A 22,025-nucleotide genomic window follows, 5' to 3' on the forward strand; every position below is an offset into this window, starting at 1 on the left:
GGTGAGGAGGTTGATTGCTTAAGGTGAGGAGGTTTAGGTGCTTCAGGTGAGAGGGTTTAGTGCTTCAGGTAAGAAGGGTTTATTGCATCAGGTGAGGGGGTTTGGTGCTTCAGGTGAGAGTGTTTGTTGCTTCAGGTGAGGGGGTTTATTGCTTCAGGTGAGTGTGTTTATTGCTTCAGGTGAGGTTGTTTATTGCTTCAGGTGAGAGTGTTTGTTGCTTCAGGTGAGGGGTTTAGTGCTTCAGTTGAGGTGTTTTATTGCTTCAGGTGAGGAGGTTTTGTTGCTTCAGTTGAGGAGGGTTTGGTGCTTCAGGTGAGGGGGTTTATTGCTTAAGGTGAGGTGTTTTATTGCTTCAGGTGAGGAGGGTTTTTTGCTTCAGGTGAGGAGGGTTTGGTGCTTCAGGTGAGGAAGGTTTGGTGCTTCAGGTGAGTGGGTTTATTGTTTCAGGTGAGGAGGGTTTAGTGCTTCAGCTGAGGAGGTTTTGGTGTTCAGGTGAGGAGGTTTTGGTGCTTCATGTGAGTGGGTTTGCTGCTTCAGGTGAGGAGGTTTCGTGCTTCAGGTGAGGAGGTTTTGGTGCTTTAGGTGAATGTGTTTGCTGCTTCCGGTGAGGGTGTTTGGTGCTTCAGATGAGCAGGAATTTGTGCTTCAGGTGAGGAGGGTTTGTTGCTTCACGTGAGGGGGTTTGGTGCATCAGGTGAAGAGGGTTTTGTGCTTTAGGTGAGGGGGTTCAGTGCTTCAGGTGAGGAGAGTTTAGTGCTTCAGGTGAGGGGTTTGCTGCTTCAGGTGAGGTGGTTTGTTGCGTCAGGTGAGGAGGGTTTAGTGCTTCATGTGAAGGGGTCTGGTGCTTCAGGTGAGGGGGTTTGATGCTTCAGGTGAGGGGTTCAGTGCTTCAGTTGAGGAGGGTTTAGTATTTCAGGTGAGGGGGTTTAGTGCTTCAGGTGAGGAGTATTTGTTGCTTCAGGTGACGGGTTTTGGTGCTTCAGGTGAGGAGGGTTTGTTGCTCCAGGTGAGGGTGTTCACTGCTTCAGTTGAGTGGGTTTTGGTGCTTCAGGTGAGGATGTTTATTGCTTCAGGTGAGGGTGTGTATTGCTTCAGGTGAGGCTGTATATTGCTTCAGGTGAGGGTGTATATTGCTTCAGGTGAGTGGGGTTTGTGCTTCAGGTGAGGGTGTTTATTGCTTCACATGAGGGGGTTTGGTGCTTCAGGTGAGGAGGTTTATGTGCTTCAGGTGAGGAGATTTTGGTGCATCATGTGAGAGGTTTGGGTGCTTTAGGTGAGGAGGTTTTGGTGCTTCAGGTGAGGGGATTTATTGCTTCAGGTCAGGAGGGTTTAGTGCTTCAGGTGAAGGGGTTTGCTGCTTCAGGTGAGGTTTTTTGGTGCTTCAGATGAGGAGGTTTGGTGCTTCAAATGAGGAGGCTTTAGTGCTTCAGGTGAGGAGGTTTGTTGCTTCAAGTGAGGGGCTTTAGTGCTTCAGGTGAGCAGTGTTTAGGGCTTCAGGTGAAGGGATTTGATGCTTCAGGTGAGGGGCTTTAGTGCTTCAAGTGAGGAGGGTTTAGTGCTTCAGGTGAGGAGGTTTTGGTGCTTCAGGTGAGGGGGTTTATTGCTTCAGGTGAGGGGCTTTAGTGTTTCAGGTGAGGAGTTTTTAGTGCTTCAGGTGAGGGGATTTGATGGTTCAGGTGAGGGGCTTTAGTGCTTCAGGTGAGGAGGGTTTAGGGCTTCAGGTGAGGGGGTTTAGTGCTTCTGGTGAGGGTGTTTATTACTTCCGGTGAGGGGGGTTTGTGCATCAGTGGAGGATATTTATTGCTCCAGGTGAGTGTGTTTATTGCTTCAGGTGAGGAGGGTTTGGTGCTTCAGGTGAGGATGGTTTGGTGCTTCAGGTGAGGAGGGTTTGTTGCTTCAGTTGAGGAGGGTTTGGTGCTTCAGGTGAGGAGGGTTTAGTGCTTCAGGTGAAGGGGTTTGCTGCTTCAGGTGAGGGTTTTTGATGCTTCAGATGAGGAGGTTTGGTGCTTCAGGTGAGGAGGATCTAGTGCTTCAGGTAAGGAGGTTTGTTGCTTCAGGTGAGGGGCTTTAGTGCTTCAGGTGAGGAGTGTTTAGTGCTTCAGGTGAGGAGTATTTAGTGCTTCAGGTGAGGATGTTTGCTGCTTCAGGTGAGGGGCTTTAGTGCTTCAGGTGAGAAATGTTTAGTGCTGCAGGTGAGGGGTTTAGTGCTTCAGGGGAGGATGTTTATTGCTTCAGGTGAGGGTGTTTATTGCTTCAGGTGAGGAAGGTTTGGTGCTTCAGGTGAGGATGATTTGGTGCTTCAGGTGAGGAGTGTTTGGTGCTTCAGGTGAGGAGCGTTTGTTGCTTCAGGTGAGGAGGGTTTGTTGCTTCAGGTGATGAGGGTTTGGTGCTTCAGGTGAGGAGGGTTTTGTGCTTCATGTTTGGAGGGTTTTGTGCTTCAGGTGAGGAGGGTTTGGTGCATCAGGTGAGGAGGGTTTAGTGCTTCAGGTGAGGAGGGTTTAGTGCTTCAGGTGAGGAGCGTTTGGTGCTTCAGGTGAGGGGGTTTGGTGCTTCAGGTGAGGTGGTTTGGTGCTTCAGGTGAGAGGGTTTAGTGGTTCAGGTGAGGGGGTTTAGTGTTTCAGGTGAGGGGATTTGGTGCTTCAGGTGAGGGGGTTTGGTGCTTCAGGTGTGGGGGCTTTGTGCTTCAGGTGAAGAGTTTGGTGCTTCAGGTGAGAGGGTTTAGTGGTTCAGGCGAGGGGGTTTATTGATTCAGGTGAGGGGGTTTGGTGCTTCAGGTGAGGATTTAGTGCTTCAGGTGAGGTGGGGTTATTGCTTAAGATGTGGGGGTTTGTTGCTTCAGGTCAGGAGTGTTTGGTGCTGCATGTGAGGCGGTTTAGTGTTTCAGGTGAGGAGGGTTTAGTTCTTCAGGTGAGGAGGCTGGTGCTTCAGGTGAGGAGGTTTATTGGTTCAGGTGAGGGGCTTTTGTGCTTCAGGTGAGGGGGTTTAGTGCTTCAGGTGAGGGCGGTTTAGTGCTTCAGGTGAGGAGGATTTGTTGCTTCAGGTGAGGAGGGTTTAGTGCTTCAGTGAGAGCATGTGGAGCTTCAGGTGAGGGCGATTGGTGCTTCAGGTGAGGAGGATTTGGTGCTTCAGGTGAACAGGTTTAGTGGTTCAGTTGAGGCGGTGTAATGAAATCTGTTTGTCTTGCCTGTATTCGTTTTGCACTCATGTATATTACCCTCCCCCACACTGTGTATAGGTTCAGCTCCTCTTTCCTGACTAACCTGGAAGGTTCCAGGCCTTGGCTCTTGGCTCCGCCCCTGACTTCTCTTACTTAAAGATCTCAGGATCTGTATGACTCATTCCTGTGAGCCAGTCGGTGTGTTGAGATGTTAGCTCTGATCTTAGTGATTAAAAGCCAACTTGTTAAAGTCTATGGCCTAGAAATTCGGTAGGCTTAGCGCCGCATTTGAGGCGCTAGAGGGCCTAGCGCCGGAGTTATGGCCAGTTGAGAAATTCCCTGGGGCCCTAAATCGGCGTTGCACCGATAGCGCTGCGCCGGCACCGATGACGTCATCGGTGTGCACAGCGTCCCGGTTGCCGTGGTAACCCGGCCCCAAGCCGAAATTCAGTTGCGCCCGCCTCGCCCGTGGCAGTCGCAACTAAGACTCTGGCAACAGAGTCTTCCCCCAGTGTGCGCCGGCGCATAAAGGTGGAGCGGCGGCCGGCCGCGTTCCCGGCGGCCGCCTGCCCGCACCTCCCTTCCCGGACTCCTGCATTCCTCCCCCGCGGCCCTGATCAGTGTCTGATGCGAGCCCGGCACTTCCCCGAGGTGCCGGGCTCAGATGTCGGGTCAATCCGCCGGACAGTTGTCGGCTGCAGGCAGCTCCTCCTTAACAGGAGGAGGAGGCCTGCAGTTCCCCCGCCTGCCGCACCGCATCGGGTGCCGCAGCGGGGGATTAGCGCCGGGAAACCCAAGTTCACGCCCGTTTTGAGGTGCTAAAGGAGGGTTTTAGCGCCCGCCGCCGTCTGGGCCCGGCGCACCCGAATTTTCGTCGCGCGCTGCCGCATTATCGCTGGCGCAAACTTTCTGGCGCTACAGCCCTGGCAAGACCAAAACCCAATTTCTAGGCCTATAACTTCTAGTTTTGTGGTTATTGAAGGCACATCAATTTTAATCACTAAAGAATACTAGGATGGATCGACTCCTAAAACCAGAGCATCTGGACTTGGATCCACATTCTGCTGAGGCATCAAATCAATTTGGACACTGGCTCAAATGCTTCGAACTCTTCGCGAGGGCCTCATCCGCTAGCGAGGTAGATAAACTGAGTCTACTGACTACTCGCGTTAGTCATCGGATTTATTCGTTCATCCAGGACGCCACCTCTTACAAGGAGGCCATCACTATCCTGAAGGCCCAATACCAGAGGCCAGTAAACGAAGTGTACGCCAGACATCTGCTGGCTGCACGCAGGCAGCGACCTGAGGAATCAATGGACGATTTCTTACAGGGCCTAAAGGATTTGGTCCGGGACTGTAACTGCAAGGCCGTGACGGCCAATGTGTACTCTGACGAATTGGTCCGCGATTCCTTCATCACGGGCCTCAAATCAAATTATATCCGGCAAAGACTGCTGGAGAAGGAGGTCCTGGACTTAAAAAAGGCAGTGGCCACTGTGCGATCGCTGGACGTGGCCCAGAAAAACACTGACTCTTATTCTTCTGGCCATGCGGCCCTCACCGGCCTCGTGCGCGCCGAGCGGGCTGCCATCTTGGAATCAGCCATCTTCCCCATCCAGGTCTCAGACCAGCTCTACACCGCCGGACTCCCCACACAGAAGTTCACCCAGGAGTCCTACTACAGCGGCAATGTCTCGAGGCCCGAAATGCTACTTCTGCGGCCAGGCCAAGCACCCCAGACAACGATGCCCAGCGAAGGACGCTACATGCTTCAAATGTAAGAAAAAGGGGCATTTTAGCAAAGTCTGCAGGGGGAATCCGATGTCCAACTCCGTCACCCCGCCTCGTGCGTGCCGTGCGGGCCGCCATCTTGGGATCCGCCATCTTTTCCCGACTCAACGGCCGCCCAGGGCCCAACAGTGGCTTCGATCACGGTGGATCAATCCAGGCCACACCCGTTGACAAAATCCATGATGGACATACAGGTAAACGGGAATTTAACGAAATGTTTAATTGACTGTGGGAGTACCGAGATTTTTATCCACCCTAGCCTGGTACGGCGGCACTCATTAACGGTAACCCCTACACGGAGCAGAATTGCTATGGCTGCTAAGCCCCACACTTCGGACATTTTGGGCTACTGTGTGGTAACACTGACTGTAAAAGGCACGGACTACAAGGATTTTAAACTCCTCGTGATGCCAGAACTCTGTGTTAATGTAATCTTGGGCCTGGACTTCCAGTGCCACCACAAAAGTGTCACGCTAGCATATGGCGGGTCCCAGCCACCACTCACAGTCTGTGGCCTATCAACCTTAAAAATCAGCCCGCCCTCTTTATTCGCTAATCTCGCTCCGAACTGTAGGCCCATAGCGACCAAAAGTAGACGGTACAGTCTGGAAGACAGACACTTTATCAAGGCGGAAGTGGACAGACTCCTGCGGGAAGGCATTATTGAATGCAGTACCAGTCCGTGGTGTTGTAGGGGGTTTCTCTTGCTCGTTCTGGTCTCCTGCCAGGTTTCGTGCAATAATTACCCTTGAGTGGTTCGACCCACTCCCCCTACGGTTCTAGACCTTGGACTTAGATGCAGAGAACAGTAGTGCAGAGAAAGAACTCAATAGACCAGGTTAAATAGCACGAAATGGATGCTTTTATTTTTAAACAGTTTGAAGCATTACAAAATACCTGTCATAGGCACAGATTAAAGTTACGACAATCATACACAAATTTATGAACTTAACTCTATGGAAATGGGGAACACACGGCACATCGAAAAGGGGGAAACACATTACGATTACCCTTAACTCCCTCCCCTATACCTAAACTAAGTTTCGACCTGGGGAACTTGGGATCATGCTCACCACTCTCGAAATCGCGAAAAAGGGGGTTCGCAGCCTTTTGGCACCGCTTTCCGTCATCACGTGGATTTGGAAGCTTCTGGCGCAGTCGATATTTTCTCTCCCTCGAGGCGGTGGGGTAGACACAGCCTTGATGAGCGCTCATCAAGGTTGAGATCCACTATTTGGGTTCATGGAGCAGACTTAGATGCAGGCTGCTGAAGAAGTGCATGCACACGGGAGAATCTTTTGGCCTGGATCGCCGGTCCTCCAGAGGGTTTCTTCTCCATCGGCCTGGGTCATCGATGATCTCCCGACCTCAGTACCCGGGCCACCCTCGTTGTCTTCTCGTCGTGGCCGAGCCTTGTTTGGCTGAACACCGACCACGTTGTCTTTTTACCGAAACCGTCCGTCTTTAAAAAGACGAAAACGTTTTCATCGATTCTGCATCTGCCGAAGTGGAAGAGGCGCCGATCATGGCACTGTCCGTCCTTCGTTCGTTCCTTGTAGGAGAAGTCCTTGAAGAAAAGTCAAGTTCGAAGTTGTTCCGAGTAGAAGCGAAGTAACGTAGAAGCCGAAGAAGTAGTCCCGTAGATGGACTTTCAATCCATAGTTATACTTTTTTGGGACAGTCTTATCTCCCGCCAAATCATAGTCCTGTCTTTGTATTAATTTTGGCGGGCAGAAATCTCTGCAGGGGCGCTTTGTCTTGTAACGGAGCCGGTGATAACTTAAACTGGCCTTCCTGGCCGATAATGTCTTTTAATGTCTTTTTCATTGTCACCGCGGCTCGGTTCGCATATTGATCGGTCCGGAGATTTTCCTTGATGGCTGCTAAACGGTTTTTCCTTTGTACAATAAATGGGTATAAGTGTTTTCGCATTGTCCGCCCATATCTTGATGGGCCCCATCCTGTACTTAGAATCTATTGAATATGTATGCTGTTTCTTTGAGTTTCAGTTCCCAGATACTGGCTTTCGCGGGCTTACTGTCTTCAATCCACAAGCCTGTCTGGCTTGCAGTAACAGAAATAAAATGGTTCAGAAACTGATCACGGGGCCTGGCGGCCATTTTGTATGCCCTTTTATCAAAGGTTTTTCTGTGCAAGCTTACTTTGGTCAATAAACAGTCTTATTTTATCCAGTTTTCTTGCGTGATTTTTGCTGAAAATTTCGAATCTTACAGGCCCCCCTGTGATACTGATAGCTTGCTTAAAGTATCAATAATTCTTGGTGAGCAAATTTTCCCTGATTCCCCACATCCAAACATTCCTGGCACTTAACTATCTATGACCCTCACGACACATGCAGTTCCCATTTCCGAAGAAAACGAAAAATACCTTTCGCACATTTGGACAATCATAGACAGCATATCTTAAACTATAACACATTCACCTGTCAGATGTGCAGGGGTTGATACCCTCTTGCGCCATCTGCATACACCTTTTATTAATCCAAAAAACTTAAGAACGACTAATAACATAACAATACTTATTTCCTTATAACCCAAAACAAACACAAAAAGAAAACGCGAATGGTCAAAAAGAGAAAAATTTTAAAATGGAGGGACGCTTAATCTTATACTAGCAGCTTAAAGTGGGGTGTCTTCTTCCCCCATTCGCACATAGCGTTCTCTCCATTTGCCCGCGTTCTCGTGCCTCTGGAGGCGTTTGCCTCTCTTGCAATGCACGAAGAGCAAAAATATCACAATTAAAACCTGACACACTACTAGGATATGGGATGCTATTCTAATCCAGGCTGGGACTTCTATGTTGGTGAACAAGTCCCACCATGGTGGGACGGTTATGTCCAATATGTCTTTTCCTATCTCTAAAGTCTTCTGCTCCAGTGTGTAGAAATGTTTCTGTGAAACTATAACAGCTTTTAAAATCTTAGTGAGGTGTTCGGGAAGAGGGGGAATGACATAACCAAAATGTGCGACAAATCGTTGTAAGACTGTGAAATTCTCTTTGATAGTGATGTGTACGGTGGAGGGCGCAGGAATGGGGACAATTCGTTGTTGTGCCACTTGAACCTCGGCCCTGGGTTTGAAACAGAAACTGCTATCACTGATCAAACACCACTCGTGTTGTCCGTATCGGTACTGAGGCGCTGCAGTGGTGATTCAGTATGTCCCACCCCCGATATATGCTACCTGCGGGGGCACATGGTCCTCTGCCATTGCCTCCATGGTGCAATTTACCGGCTTCGCGCTAGCAGTTCTGAACCCGCACTGTGGTTTCAAAAAGGCATTCAAGTGCTGGGGACACAGGATGATGTGTGCTCCCCGGCTCCGACATCCCGAGAGGTCGGTGCCTGTCATCGTACGCTCCCATCTGATGACGTAAGGCGGGACCACTGCGTAACGAATGTGTGCGCCCCCCTGAATGACTCCAATGTTCTCTGCTTTGCTGCGGGACCCAACACCGGCATTCTTACTACTATTCCCATGATAGTGTGATTCGAATGTCCGCAGTCCACTGGGACTGGGTATGCCTCTGCAGCTAGTCTGAGCTGGCACGGGCTTAATGCATTCTCAAAAGGGTGGAGCGCTTGCAAGTGCTTGTTGCTGATCCAGGATGGGACCAAACCCTGTTTTAAATCCTCAAGATTACTGCGGCCCTCACCCAGTAACCACACCCCGTACAGCACACAGGCCTCGTTTTGCGCAGCTTGATCGGACGCATTCCGATCCTCCTTAATGAGCGCATTTACCGTTCTCGCATGTTTCTCCAGCTCAGCAATTATATCCTTAAAGTGTAGTGTCATGGCCTGGTCCTCATGCAACTCAGAACCCACTACTTTGTTTTCGTCTGTCAGTATGTTTCTTAACTGGGCTTTTAAACCGTTGATCTGTGTCTGCAGCTCCACGTTATCTAGAGCATTGACGACAGATGTCCCGGTATTAAAAGCAGTGAATATGTCATTTACAGTACCCCTTCTTTGCCTCCCGACTCGATCCAAAACTTCTGGCGGTGTGGTGTACAATTTGTTTCTGTCGATGTCGGCAAAGTCAAATTCGTAAAATTGTCTAAACATACGGGTTAACAGGACCTGGTATAATTGTTCTGTTTCTTTGCGACACCACTCCGGCAGTCGTACCTCAGTGAGATTTAAAATCACTGAGGCCACCGCGTAGTGTACCCCTTGGTACAGCACCTGACCGGTGGGTACCAATACTAAACCGTTCCCGGGTCCCTTGGTGGTGGTTGGGCACCCTCCTTTCTGGGCTAGTGCTACCGGAAGCATGGGCAGGGGCTTGCGTGGGCGGGTGATGAGTTCAGTGGCGTTTACCGGAATAGGGGAGTATGGGGCTCTGCACGCTCGAGTGCTAACATCCCATCTCATCCCCTTCCCTTCATCCTGCCACTGCCTCTGGAAGAAGATGGATACGCCCTTGGGGCAGACGTGTCTCGAACCCCACATACAGACATATATTCCTTCATCTGGTTCCCACCATTTGTCCCAACACACACGTAATTGTCCGTGAGTCCCCGTAATAGTCCGATGGGTATTATTACCCAGTCGCTCCCACTCGACCGTAGAGTTTCTCATGTCCTTTCCCAGCTTTCGTAGCCACCACCATCGCCTTAGTGGTACGTTCCCATTGCACACCAGACAAATCCTCTTTCCCACGGTAACGCTGACTCTGGGTGCAAGGATCCTCACCCGAGGGCACGTTAACGAAGTCTCTTGGTAGGCAAAACCGAGATGGCTGGAATATTCCGTAGAATTCGTTCCCAGCCAACCTGGCCATCTCCCTTGGTGGAAGTAGGTGGCGGTTTCCTCAACCTCTCGCTCCCCCGTCCCATCCGTTGCGATGGGGGCCGTGTCCCCGGAGCACCCGAAAATGATGACGTTCTTGGTGCGGCCTCGGTAGGCCCACCCGCACCCGATCGCCACGAACGCGATGAGAATCTTTTCCATCATATCCCAGGTTTCTGTAACCAATAAAATGATGTGGCCGGGCTCCCAATAGGTGCTGGCCTAATTAACTGGATGCGCGGGTTCCTGGACCCCGCTCCCAAACAAAACACACATATCGGGCAGGCTTTGAAAATTGTACTTTTAACACATCTTAACGCTATATACATTTCCTTAAATTATCGCCATAATTACCTAACTTAACTTATGTACAGCGCCGCCCTCCGCGGGGCGGCTTGCCTAATCCCTGGGAGGTCTGTCGTGCGCCACACCCTGCGGTGGGGCTGCATTGATCTTTGGCTTTGATCCCCCGCAGCCTGTCGCTGCTGAACGGGGATCATGCCTTCCTGGGGCTGCTCTAAACCGTGGTTGGGAAAGATGGGGAGAATCTGGCCAAAATTTTCTGGGCTGGGGCGCTCGAGCCGACCTACGAGGGGCTGCTTTGGGTTGGGCTCCCGGGGCCGATGGACCGGGGGTTGGGACTGTCACCGTCACAGCCTGTGGTTCCTCCACAGCTGCCGGCTCCAGCTCCCCTCCCTCAGGCTCCGCCACCCCGGGGTCGGGATCTGTGGCTTCTGACTCCACCTCACCTGTCCCTACAGGTAGTGAGTCTCCGCCCCCATTCCCTACCTCCCCCAAGCTTGAGTCGAGGGCGGGATCGTCGTCCTCTGACTCTTCCTCCTCCGGGACTGTGTCTAAAGCGAGGTTGAGCTGTTCGGGCTCTCTCCTGCCTAAATCCCATTCAAAAGATGAGACCTCCCACTCCAATGGGATGGCCTCTCCCTTCACGCAGGCTATTGTTCCAGCCTGTGTGGTCTGTGACTTTGTTACAGGCTGAGGATCTTTGTTCTCAGACCTGGTCCCCTTTGATGGCCCTTGTGCACCCGGTTTAAACAGTTTACACTGGTTGATGTGAAACCATTTGGTACGTCGGGGATTCTTCACTGCATAAACCATGGGGCTGGCCTTGTCCACAATGCTGTAAGGCCCCATGTACAGTGGCTCAAAACTCCCTACCCTGGCGTAGTTTCGGACCATGACCTGGTCTCCAACTACCCACTCTTGTTGTTTCCGAGGTTCCAACAACAGTTTATTTCCCTGGTGCTGTCTTCCCATGTTCCCAGCCGCCTGCCCATAAATCTGTCTCAGGCGCTCCAAAAGGGTTTGGGCGAATTTGTCCCGTTTCACCTCTCGGAGCTGGCCCTCAGTGAGCACCGGGGCTAGTACATGAGTGGGTGCTCGCATGATCCTTCCAGTCATTAATTCGTGCGGGGAATACCCCGTACTTTTGGACTGGCTGGCTCGGATCCCCATGAGGACTAAAGGCAGGACCTCCACCCATTTCTGGGGCGAGCCCATTGTCTCTTTCCTCAGCTTTTCCTTGAGGGTCCGATTCATACGCTCAACAATCCCGGATGACTGGGGATTGTATGCTACGTGCCACTTCCCCTCAATGCCCAAGAGCATGAGGGCGTTCTGCATTACTTGACCGGTGAACTGACTCCCTTGGTCGGACTCTACAAAACGGGGAAGTCCCCACCGTGAGAACACTTCCCGAATCAAGATTTTAGCAGTGCCCAGTGCCGTAGCTGTTCTGCACGGGAAAGCTTCTACCCATTTGGTGAACACATCTACCAGGACAAGGCAGTACTTATAGCCTCCCTGGGCGGCGGGCAGGGGCCCTATGTAGTCGACCTGAATCGACTGCCATGGTCCCTCTACCCTCCTGGTGTGCCCCATGGGCACCTTCCTTTTGTGGGGGCCTGCGTTGTTAGCAGCGCACACAAGACAGCTTGTGCAGAACTCGCGGACATCGTCCCGAAGTCCCGGCCACCATCCCGCCTGCTCTACCCGTTGCCAGGTGACCTCAGGCCCGGGGTGTCCCGCTCCTGGACCCTCGTGGGCCAGTTGCAGGAATTCCCTCCGGTGCAGCTGCGGCACAACCCACTGCTCCTCTCGGAACAGCATACCTTCTTTGGCTGTGAGGGCTGATGCACTCTACGGACCCTCTACCTGCTTGCCTTCTGTGATGGCTTTTAGGACTGCTTTTAGGGCGGGATCCAGGGTTTGGACGGTCTTTAGGTCTGGGGGCGGTGTCACCCCTGTGTTCCCTGGAATTCACTCCCTGCCTTGGATCGCCGCCACGGGTCCGGGTTCATAGGGGTCCCAGAGAATGCCGTTGCGGGCACCCTCCCTGGCTAGCGCATCCGCCTGCTGGTTGCCCTGGCTGCGGGGCTCTGTGGTGGAGTGAGCCTTCACCTTATGAATGAACACCTCCCCTTCCTCACCCACAGCTGCTAGGATTTTTTCCAGCAAGGGCTTAACTGTTAAAGGCCGCCCGTCCGCGGAGGTGTATCCGCGTCGGGACCAGATGGCGAGGTACTCTGTACACGAATTGCTTGTGAACATGCTGTCTGAGCAAATCGTGTATGGGGTTGGGAAAATCTCGGGGTGGGTAACCACGTACGCCACGCGGACAGTTCAGCCTGCTGTGCACTCATAGTGCTGGGGAGCTTACTTGCCAGGGCAATGTTTGCCGCAGGGTCATAAACTCCACACCCTGTGAGTCGTTCACCAGCAGATACCGTGCTAGAACCGTCTACGTAGATTTCGCGGCCTGTGGGGTGTATCCCGGCCCGTAAACCTATGTTGACCTCCCATACCCCTTCTACGGAACATCGATGGGCTGTCCCGGGATATGCCATATTGGCTGCGAGCCTTGGCGCGCAGAGGCCTTTAACTTTGAGATCCATCTGGGAAAGGAGGAGGGTCCAGCGCGCAATCCGAGCGCTGCTTACGGTCCCATCCTTAATCCTTCCATCCAGGAGCATCTTTGTGGGGGTGTGATGGGTGAGGAGCGTGGTGGGAGAGGTTCCCGTGAAGATCACTGATCTGTTCACAGCCCAATGCGTGGCCAAGAGATGCCGTTCGCAATTGGAGAAACTCCTCTCCACATCCGTGAGAACCCTGGAGGATTAAACCACTGGGTTCAGCTTGCCGTACCGCTCCTGGAGCAACACTGCGCTCAGGCTGTCCCCACTAGCGGCTACCTCCAGGAAGAACTCCTCTCCCCCATCTATGGCCCCTAGGGCAGGCGCGGCCTGCAGATCTCTTTTCAACTTCTCGAATGCTGCCTGGCACCCCTCATCCCAAGACCACTCGACTCCCTTGTGTAAGAGTCGAAGTAGCGGGGCTGCTGTGGCAGCATAGTCCTCGATGAAATCTCTGCAGTACCCGGTCAACCCCAAAAAGGACCTTACACCCGTTACTGTTTTGGGAATCGGCAGATCTTGTATTGATTCCCTTCTGGCCTTATCTATGGCTCTTTCCCCAGCGCGGATGGCCAGACCTAGGAATTTGACTTCCTGCTGGCCGATCTGGGCTTTCTTCGGGTTTACTTTGAAACCCTTCCTTTCTAACAGTTCCAACAATTCGGCTAATAGTGGGCCGTGCTCCTCCCTGGTGTCCGTGAACAGGAGTAAGTCGTCCACATACTGTACTATCTGGTTGGGCTGGCTAAACTCTTTTAAACTCCCCGCCATGCATTGATGGAAAATGCTGGGGCTGTTGTGAAAACCCTGTGGTAAGCAGTTCCAAGTGTACGGTTGCCCTTTGAAAGTAAAGGCAAACTTGTACTGATCCTCCCGCCGCAGCGGGATGGACCAGAAACCGTTCGAGATGTCCAGCACCGTGAACGTGGTCGCCGATGCTGGAATGCTCCCTATTAGGTCTGCAACTGCTGCTACCGTGGGCGCGCAGGCTGGGATGTTACTATTGAGGACTCTGTAGTCCACCGTGGCTCTCCAGGAATTGTCCGGCTTCTTTACCGGCCATAATGGGGAGTTCACGTGAGTGGCTATCGTTCTCAATACGCCCTGCTGCACCAATGAAGATATTGCTGTCTCCATGTCGGGTTCTGCCTCCTTGGGGAAATTATACTGCTTTTGGGGTCGGATCATGGGGTCCCCGTCTACGCTGACTTCAAACCCAGTGACTCTCCCACAGTCATGCTTGTGGGTGGCAAACGCGGTCAGATTTTCCGACACACACGCCTGCAAGTCCGTTGGGACGTTCCCTACCATGAGCTCGAGATCGTAACCTCCTGACGGCTTCATGGTGCACAGGGCCCCCTTTTCTTTCTTCCCTGGGATAACGACTACCTTACCTAAACCGCTCTCGGCTCCCCAGAGACAGTGATTTCTCAGGTCCACGAGGATCCCGTGTTCCACCAAGAAATCAGCCCCGAGGATGCCTTTTCCACCCCCCTCACTCCACTTTAATAGGATGCACGTCCAGGTGGTGTGGAGTGCTCCCAATTGAATGGAGAGCGGGATGGAGTACGCGCCAGCCTGCTCTCTGCCTGTGAAACCCGCTACTGAGTATGGAGCCTGGGCGGACAGAGGTGAGGCGAAAGGTTTATCTGTGTGGATCACGGTACACGAAGCTCCCGTATCCAACAGGTAACTACCCTTTTGCCTTTCCACCTCCATCTCCACCACAGGTCTTCTCCAGGCGTCATAGCGGAGCGGACACAAGTAGACGGGCTGCGCGGGCGTCAGTCATTTAGGTTCTTCGGCTGGGGTCTCGGGAGCGATAGGGCTGTTGGCGACCGCTACCTTCCCCTGCCAGGTCATCAGAGACCGCATAGCCTCCAAGACTGACTCGATCACAGCGGGATCCACAACCGCACCACCCCCTTTGGTTGGGGCGGGGGCCACGGTCGGGTTCTGGAGCGGTGTTGGGGCAGCGGTCTGCACTTGTGCTTGTGCTGGTGCTGGGTAAACGATCGGACCGTGGGCGACTTGGGCTTGGGCTCGATCTTGGGCTGTGGCGAACGCTCTCTCTCTCTTATCCTTCCATGGATTCCCACAGTCCTTGCGCCAATGACCCTCCTTCCCACACCCGTAACAACTGCTATTGGCTTGGGGAGGGCGATTTCCCTCCTGACGCCATTCCCTTTTAGCAGAGGCTGCGGGCCTCACCTCATGCACCTTTCCTTTCACAACAGGCGTTTTCTTGCCCTTGTTGTTCCTATAACTGATCGTGAGCTGGCCTAGTACTAGATCCTCCATGGAGCGGGCATTAGTGGGGTCAAACCATGCTTTGGCCTGCTCCCTTACTACTGGCAAGCAACCTGCCACCAGGCATCGAAGCCAATGAGCTCTCTGTTCACCATCCAGCCCGGCCCGGGCCGGCCCGCCCGTCAGCTGCGCCGATACACTGGCCACAACATGTCGGCGAAAACCCGTGGGGGTTCTCCCTCTAGCTGCACTGTCTTTTCTAAACGGAGGAACAGAGTTCCGTCCCCCTCTCCCATGATCTCCAGAATCTCATCCCGTAGCAACTCATAGTCCCTGTGCCCTCTCTTGCTCTCGTCAGGGAGACACTGGAGGAGCGAACTGTCCAGGGAGAACAGCAGCATTTTAGACTGTTCAACCCCCTCGCAGTCATTGACTGCTGCGGTCTGCTCCACGTCCCTGAAATGCACGGAGGGATCTCCTGACTCGGAGAGTTTTGGGATGTGACTTATCATTTCTCTTAGCTGTCGTGCGCTATGGGGCATTACGATCTGACTCTCAAGGGGTCCGTCATCGCCATTCGCTTCATTTGGACCGAGCCTCCGGTGTCTCGTTGGACACATCGGCGCCGGCCCTGACTCTACTATCTGGGGTTGCTCTACCTCAGAACTCTCTTCCTCTACCGTCTCCGTCTCCTGTCCTGGAGTCCAAGACTCCTCATAAGCAGGAGGCGCAGAGGGTTCGGGAGTTGGTACCCCAACTGCCTCTTGTGGGATCGGTCTTTTGGATTCCTTGGCTAGCAATAGCTGACTCGCTGGTGGATTTATGAGACACACCAACCCGTTTGCCTTGGCTAGGGCCGTTCTCTGGTCCTCTTGCTCCCGCCGGCAAGCGCTGTGGTCGGTGCTCTCAGATCTATCCTCCATGGCCATCTTATATGCTGCCCTGGCTCCCAGAAGTTTTTCCTCTTGGGCCTCTATTTGCTTAGCTAGATGGAAACACCTCTCTCTCATTCTACCTTCACTGGCCTTGGCTTCAATGACCTGACATTTTATATATTCTACCCGGGTCTCGTGGCAGCGAATTATGGAGTGGCGTTCCTGATTCAGCACGGTAAGCGCTTCAATCAGTTGCTGACCTCCCGCAACCTTCTCCTCTACGTCTTTAAGCAAGCCGTTGATCTGGGCTGTCTGTGCTGCAACGACCTGGTCGAAAAGCTGGACTTGCTTTTTGTAGCACATCAGCCAGACCGCCTTCTCTACAGATTTCTTATGCTCTTTACCCGCCGTCCACTTGATGGCTGCGTCTAGCGGGCGCCTATCTCTCAGCAGGTCAGATATCCACTGCTTTGTGAGGTTAACTTTTCCAAAAACATAATCGGCTATTCTTTCGTCCATCACATCTCGTTTATTCAGACCTTGATCTAACACACTACTTTCCTGCTGCCAAGGTCCTGCCGCGGTCACCATTTCTGTAGGGGGTTTCTCTTGCTCATTCTGGTCTCCTGCCAGGTTTCGTGCAATAATTACCCTTGAGTGGTTCGACCCACTCCCCCCTACGGTTCTAGACCTTGGACTTAGATGCAGAGAACAGTAGTGCAGAGAAAGAACTCAATAGACCAGGTTAAATAGCACAAAATGGATGCTTTTATTTTTAAACAGTTTGAAGCATTACAAAATACCTGTCATAGGCACAGATTAAAGTTATTACAATCATACACAAATTTATGAACTTAACTCTATGGAAATGGGGAACACACGGCACATCGAAAAGGGGGAAACACATTACGATTACCCTTAACTCCCTCCCCTATACCTAAACTAAGTTTCGACCTGGGGAACTTGGGATCATGCTCACCACTCTCGAAATCGCGAAAAAGGGGGTTCGCAGCCTTTTGGCACCGCTTTCCGTCGTCACGTGGATTTGGAAGCTTCTGGCGCAGTCGATATTTTCTCTCCCTCGAGGCGGTGGGGTAGACACAGCCTTGATGAGCGCTCGTCAAGGTTGAGATCCACTATTTGGGTTCATGGAGCAGACTTAGATGCAGGCTGCTGAAGAAGTGCATGCACACGGGAGAATCTTTTGGCCTGGATCGCCGGTCCTCCAGAGGGTTTCTTCTCCGTCGGCCTGGGTCGTCGATGATCTCCCGACCTCAGTACCCGGGCCACCCTCGTCGTCTTCTCGTCGTGGCCGAGCCTTGTTTGGCTGAACACCGACCACGTTGTCTTTTCACTGAAACTGTCCGTCTTTAAAAAGACGAAAACGTTTTCATCGATTCTGCATCTGCCGAAGTGGAAGAGGCGCCGATCCTGGCACCGTCCGTCCTTCGTTCGTTCCTTGTAGGAGAAGTCCTTGAAGAAAAGTCAAGTTCGAAGTTGTTCCGAGTAGAAGCGAAGTAACGTAGAAGTCGAAGAAGTAGTCCCGTAGATGGACTTTCAATCCATAGTTATACTTTTTTGGGACAGTCTTATCTCCCGCCAAATCATAGTCCTGTCTTTGTATTAATTTTGGCGGGCAGAAATCTCTGCAGGGGCGCTTTGTCTTGTAACGGAGCCGGTGATAACTTAAACTGGCCTTCCTGGCCGATAATGTCTTTTAATGTCTTTTTCATTGTCACCGCGGCTCGGTTCGCATATTGATCGGTCCGGAGATTTTCCTTGATGGCTGCTAAACGGTTTTTCCTTTGTACAATAAATGGGTATAAGTGTTTTCGCATTGTCCGCCCATATCTTGATGGGCCCCATCCTGTACTTAGAATCCATTGAATATGTATGCTGTTTCTCTGAGTTTCAGTTCCCAGATACTGGCTTTCGCGGGCTTACTGTCTTCAATCCACAAGCCTGTCTGGCTTGCAGTAACAGAAATAAAATGGTTCAGAAACTGATCACGGGGCCTGGCGGCCATTTTGTATGCCCTTTTATCAAAGGTTTTTCTGTGCAAGCTTACTTTGGCCAATAAACAGTCTTATTTTAACCAGTTTTCTTGCGTGATTTTTGCTGAAAATTTCGAATCTTACAGCATGCCCAAGTAGTCATAGTTAAAAATAGCGAAAAGAAACGGATGGTAATTGACTACAGCCAAACTGTTAATATTTATACCCAGCTGGACGCCTACCCTTTACCCCGCATATCAGAAATGGTCAACCAGATTGCGCAATACCGAGTCTTCTCAACTATCGACCTCAAATCCGCGTATCACCAGCTCCCCATTAGAACCGCCCATACACCGCCTTTGAGGCGAACGGACGCCTCTACCATTTTCTCAGAGTGCCCTTCGGGGTAACAAATGGGGTCTCGGTCTTCCAACGTGAGATGGACCACATGGTTGATGAGAATAAACTACAAGCTACCTACCCCTATCTGGACAATGTCACTATCTGCGGGCACAACCAGCAAGACCACGATCTAAAGCTTGCGAGATTTTTAAAAACTGCCCTAAAGCTGAATCTAACCTACAACAAAGACAAATGTGTCTTCAACACAGCCCGTCTCTGTATCCTTGGCTGTGTGGTGGAAGATTGGGTAATTGGACCGGACCCTGACCGATTACGCCCCCTAAAGGAACTGCCCCTGCCACACAATCCCAAAGCTTTAAAAAGGTGCCTGGGATTTTTCTCGTATTATGCCCAATGGGTGCCCAATTACTCTGATAAGGCCCGTCCCCTAATTTAATCGACGTCCTTCCCACTATCAGCTGAAGCTCGGGAGGTGTTCACCAGTATCAAACAGGACATTGAAAGGGCTGCACTGTGTGCAGTGGACGAAAGCATTCCCTTTCAAGTCGAAAGCGATGCGTCAGACTTTGCCTTAGCAGCGACCCTCAATCAGGCTGGGAGACCTGTGTCCTTCTTCTCCCGAACCCTTCAGGGACCTGAAATCAGGCACTCTTCTGTCGAGAAGGAGGCACAGGCTATAGTGGAGGCAGTGCGGCACTGGAGACACTACCTGGCCGGCAAACGTTTCACCCTGCTCACCGACCAGCGGTCGGTGGCTTTCATGTTTAATAACAAACAAAGGGGGAAAATCAAGAATGACAAAATACTCAGGTGGAGGATCGAACTATCCACGTTCGACTATGATATTATGTATAGGCCAGGAGCCCTTAATGAACCCCCAGACGCCCTATCGCGGGGAATGTGTGCCAGCATTCATACGGACAAATTACAGGGTCTCCACAACGACCTCTGTCACCCAGGGGTCACCCGACTATACCATTTTATAAAGTCCCACAATCTGCCCCACTCCATCGAGGAGGTCAGGGCAATGACCAGAGCCTGCCAGATATGTGCGGAATGCAAGCCTCGTTTCAACAGGCCTGACTGTGCTCACCTTATCAAAGCCACACGGCCATTCGAGCGCCTAAGTCTGGACTTCAAGGGACCCCTTCCCTCTGCCGACCGTAACGTATACTTCCTCAATATCATCGATGAATATTCCCGCTTCCCCTTCGCCATTCCCTGCCCAGACATGACCAGTGCCACGGTCATCAAGTGTCTCGGTAATCTATTCTGCATGTTTGGCATGCCGAACTACATACACAGCGATAGGGGGACGTCATTTATGTGATGAAATATGTCATTCATCAGACTCTGTAGTTAACTGTATATATTGTATTGCCTGCTCCGGTGTTTGTACCTTGTATTGTGTATAGGGCACCGCCCCCTTTGTGTGTCGGCTCCGCCCATACCTGGCCCTACTTAAGACAAGTCCAGGCTTGTCCTGCAGTAGAACAGCAGCACGCCAGGTGAAGCTAGGTGCAGCCACCGGCATCTTTTCTTTGCTAATAAAAGCCTTGTTTTATTCTGCTAACTTCGAGTCTTGAAGTTATTGAGGCACGTCAATTTTATTAGCAAACTTTTAACGATGGATCAACTTTTGAAACCGAAACGCTTGGATTTGGACCCGCATGCTTCGGATGCATCGGCATGGTTTGGACACTGGTTCCAGTGCTTGGAATTCTTTATGGCCAACTCCGAAGCCGTCACAGCCTCTGCAGCCACCGGAGATGTGAAACTCGGGATCCTACAGAATCGGGTAAGCCACCGGGTTTTTCCACTCATACAAGACGCCGCCAGCTACCTGGATGCCTGCAACATCCTAAAGGCCCACTATCAGCGGCCTACCAACGAAGTGTACGCCAGGCACCTGCTTGCTACCTGCACACAGCGACCCGGAGAGTCGCTAAAGGACTTTCTAGTCACCCTAAAAGTGCTTGGCAAAGACTGTAAATGCAAAGACGTGAAAGCCACGGTGTACACAGATGAGCTGATTCGGGATGCCTTTATCGCTGGCCTTAGCTCTAATTATATCCGGCAGAGACTGCTAGAGAAAACGGGCCTAGATCTGACACAGGCTGTGGACTCAGCGCGATCGTTGGATGTGGCTCAGAAGAACTCTGACTCCTACTCGGCAGGCCGCGCGGCCCACGCCGCCTCTGTTTCCCAGCCCGGTAGCCCAACACCGTCGGGGCCCTGCTCTCCCCCCAGAAGCCCTACGACCGCCGCGATGCATCGGGGCCCCAAATGCTACTTCTGCGGGCAGCCGAAGCACACCAGGAACCTGTGCCCGGCGAAAGGCACCACCTGCTTTAAGTGTGGTAAGAAGGGGCACTTTGGGAAGGTGTGCAGAGGGAACCCCGCAGGCAAAACTGCCACCGCCGCGTGCGCGCCGTGGGAGCGGCCATCTTGGATGCCATCTTGTCCGACCTCGTGGGGTCCGCCATCTCGCGAGCAGACAGCGTGGACGCCATCTTACCCGGCCTCGTGTGGCCCACCATCTTGTCCCGATCAGAGCCCTACAGTGGCGTCGATCACAGTGGACCAGTCCAGACCACACCCACTATCCAAATCGATGGTGGACATTGAGGTAAACGGGTGCAAGGTTAAATGTTTAATTGACAGCGGGAGCACAGAGAGCTTCATTCACCCTGATCTGGTACAACGACTCTCTCTAACTATAGTCCCTACTCAGGGCAGGATCTCTATGGCCGACAAAACCCAGATATCGACTATTGCAGGTTATTGCGCGGTACGATTGTCCGTTAAAGACACTGGCCTAGAAATTCACTAGCCTTAGCGCCGCTTTTGAGGCGCTAGAGGGACTAGCGCCAGAGTTATGGCCAGTTGAAAAATTCCCTGGGGCCCTAAAGCGGCGTTGCAGCGGCAGCGCTGCGCCGGCACCGATGACGTCATCGGTGTGCGCAGCGTCCCGGTTGCCATGCCGACGGGCCCCAGCGCCGAAATTCAGTTGCGGCCGCCTCGCCCATGGCAGCCGCAACTAAGACTCTGGCAACAGAGTCCAACATGTGTTTGCGCCGGCGCATTAAAGGCCCCGCGGCGGCCGGCCGCTTTCCCGCCGGCCGCCTGCCCGCAGCTCCCTCCCCGGACTTCTCCCCCCCCCCCCCCGGAAAAGATGCAAGCCCGGCACTTGTCCGAGGTGCCGGGCTCATTTTTAAACAGATTTGCGCGGGCCGCGGCCGGGTGCAGGCAGCTCCACCTTAACGGAAGGAGGAGGCCTGCACTTCCCCAGCCTGCCGCACCGCATCGGGTGCCGCAGCGCCGGAATTGCGGCGCTAAACGGCAGTTAGCGCCCTTTTCCAGGCGCTAAGACCCTTCAGTAGCACCGGCAGCCGTTTGGGCGCGGCGCTACTGAATTTTTGGCGCGCGCAGGGGGACTTAGCGCCGGCGCTAAATTTCCGGCGCTAAAGCCCTGGCGAACCCACAACCGAATTTCTAGGCCACTGTATATAATAATTTTAAACTGTTAATTATGAAAGATTTATGTGTGAGCGTGATCTTGAGCCTGGATTTTCAGTGCCACCACCAAAGCATCACGCTCAATTTCGGTGGGACCCAGCCGCCCCTCACAGTGTGCGGTCTGGCTACCCTGAAGGTAAAGCCGCCTTCGCTATTCGCGAACCTTACCCCTAACTGCCGGCCAATAGCGACCAAAAGCAGGAGGTACAGCTGGGAGGACAGGCGGTTTATCGTGACCGAGGTAGGCAGGCTCCTGAAGGAGCGCATTATTGAACGCAGCAACAGCCCGTGGCGCGCCCAAGTGGTGGTGGTGAGGGGTAGCGAGAAGAAG

This window comes from Somniosus microcephalus, chromosome 1, assembly GCF_052327205.1.
Source record: "Somniosus microcephalus isolate GS21.2 chromosome 1, FLI_Smic_1.0, whole genome shotgun sequence".
NCBI lineage: Eukaryota > Metazoa > Chordata > Chondrichthyes > Squaliformes > Somniosidae > Somniosus > Somniosus microcephalus.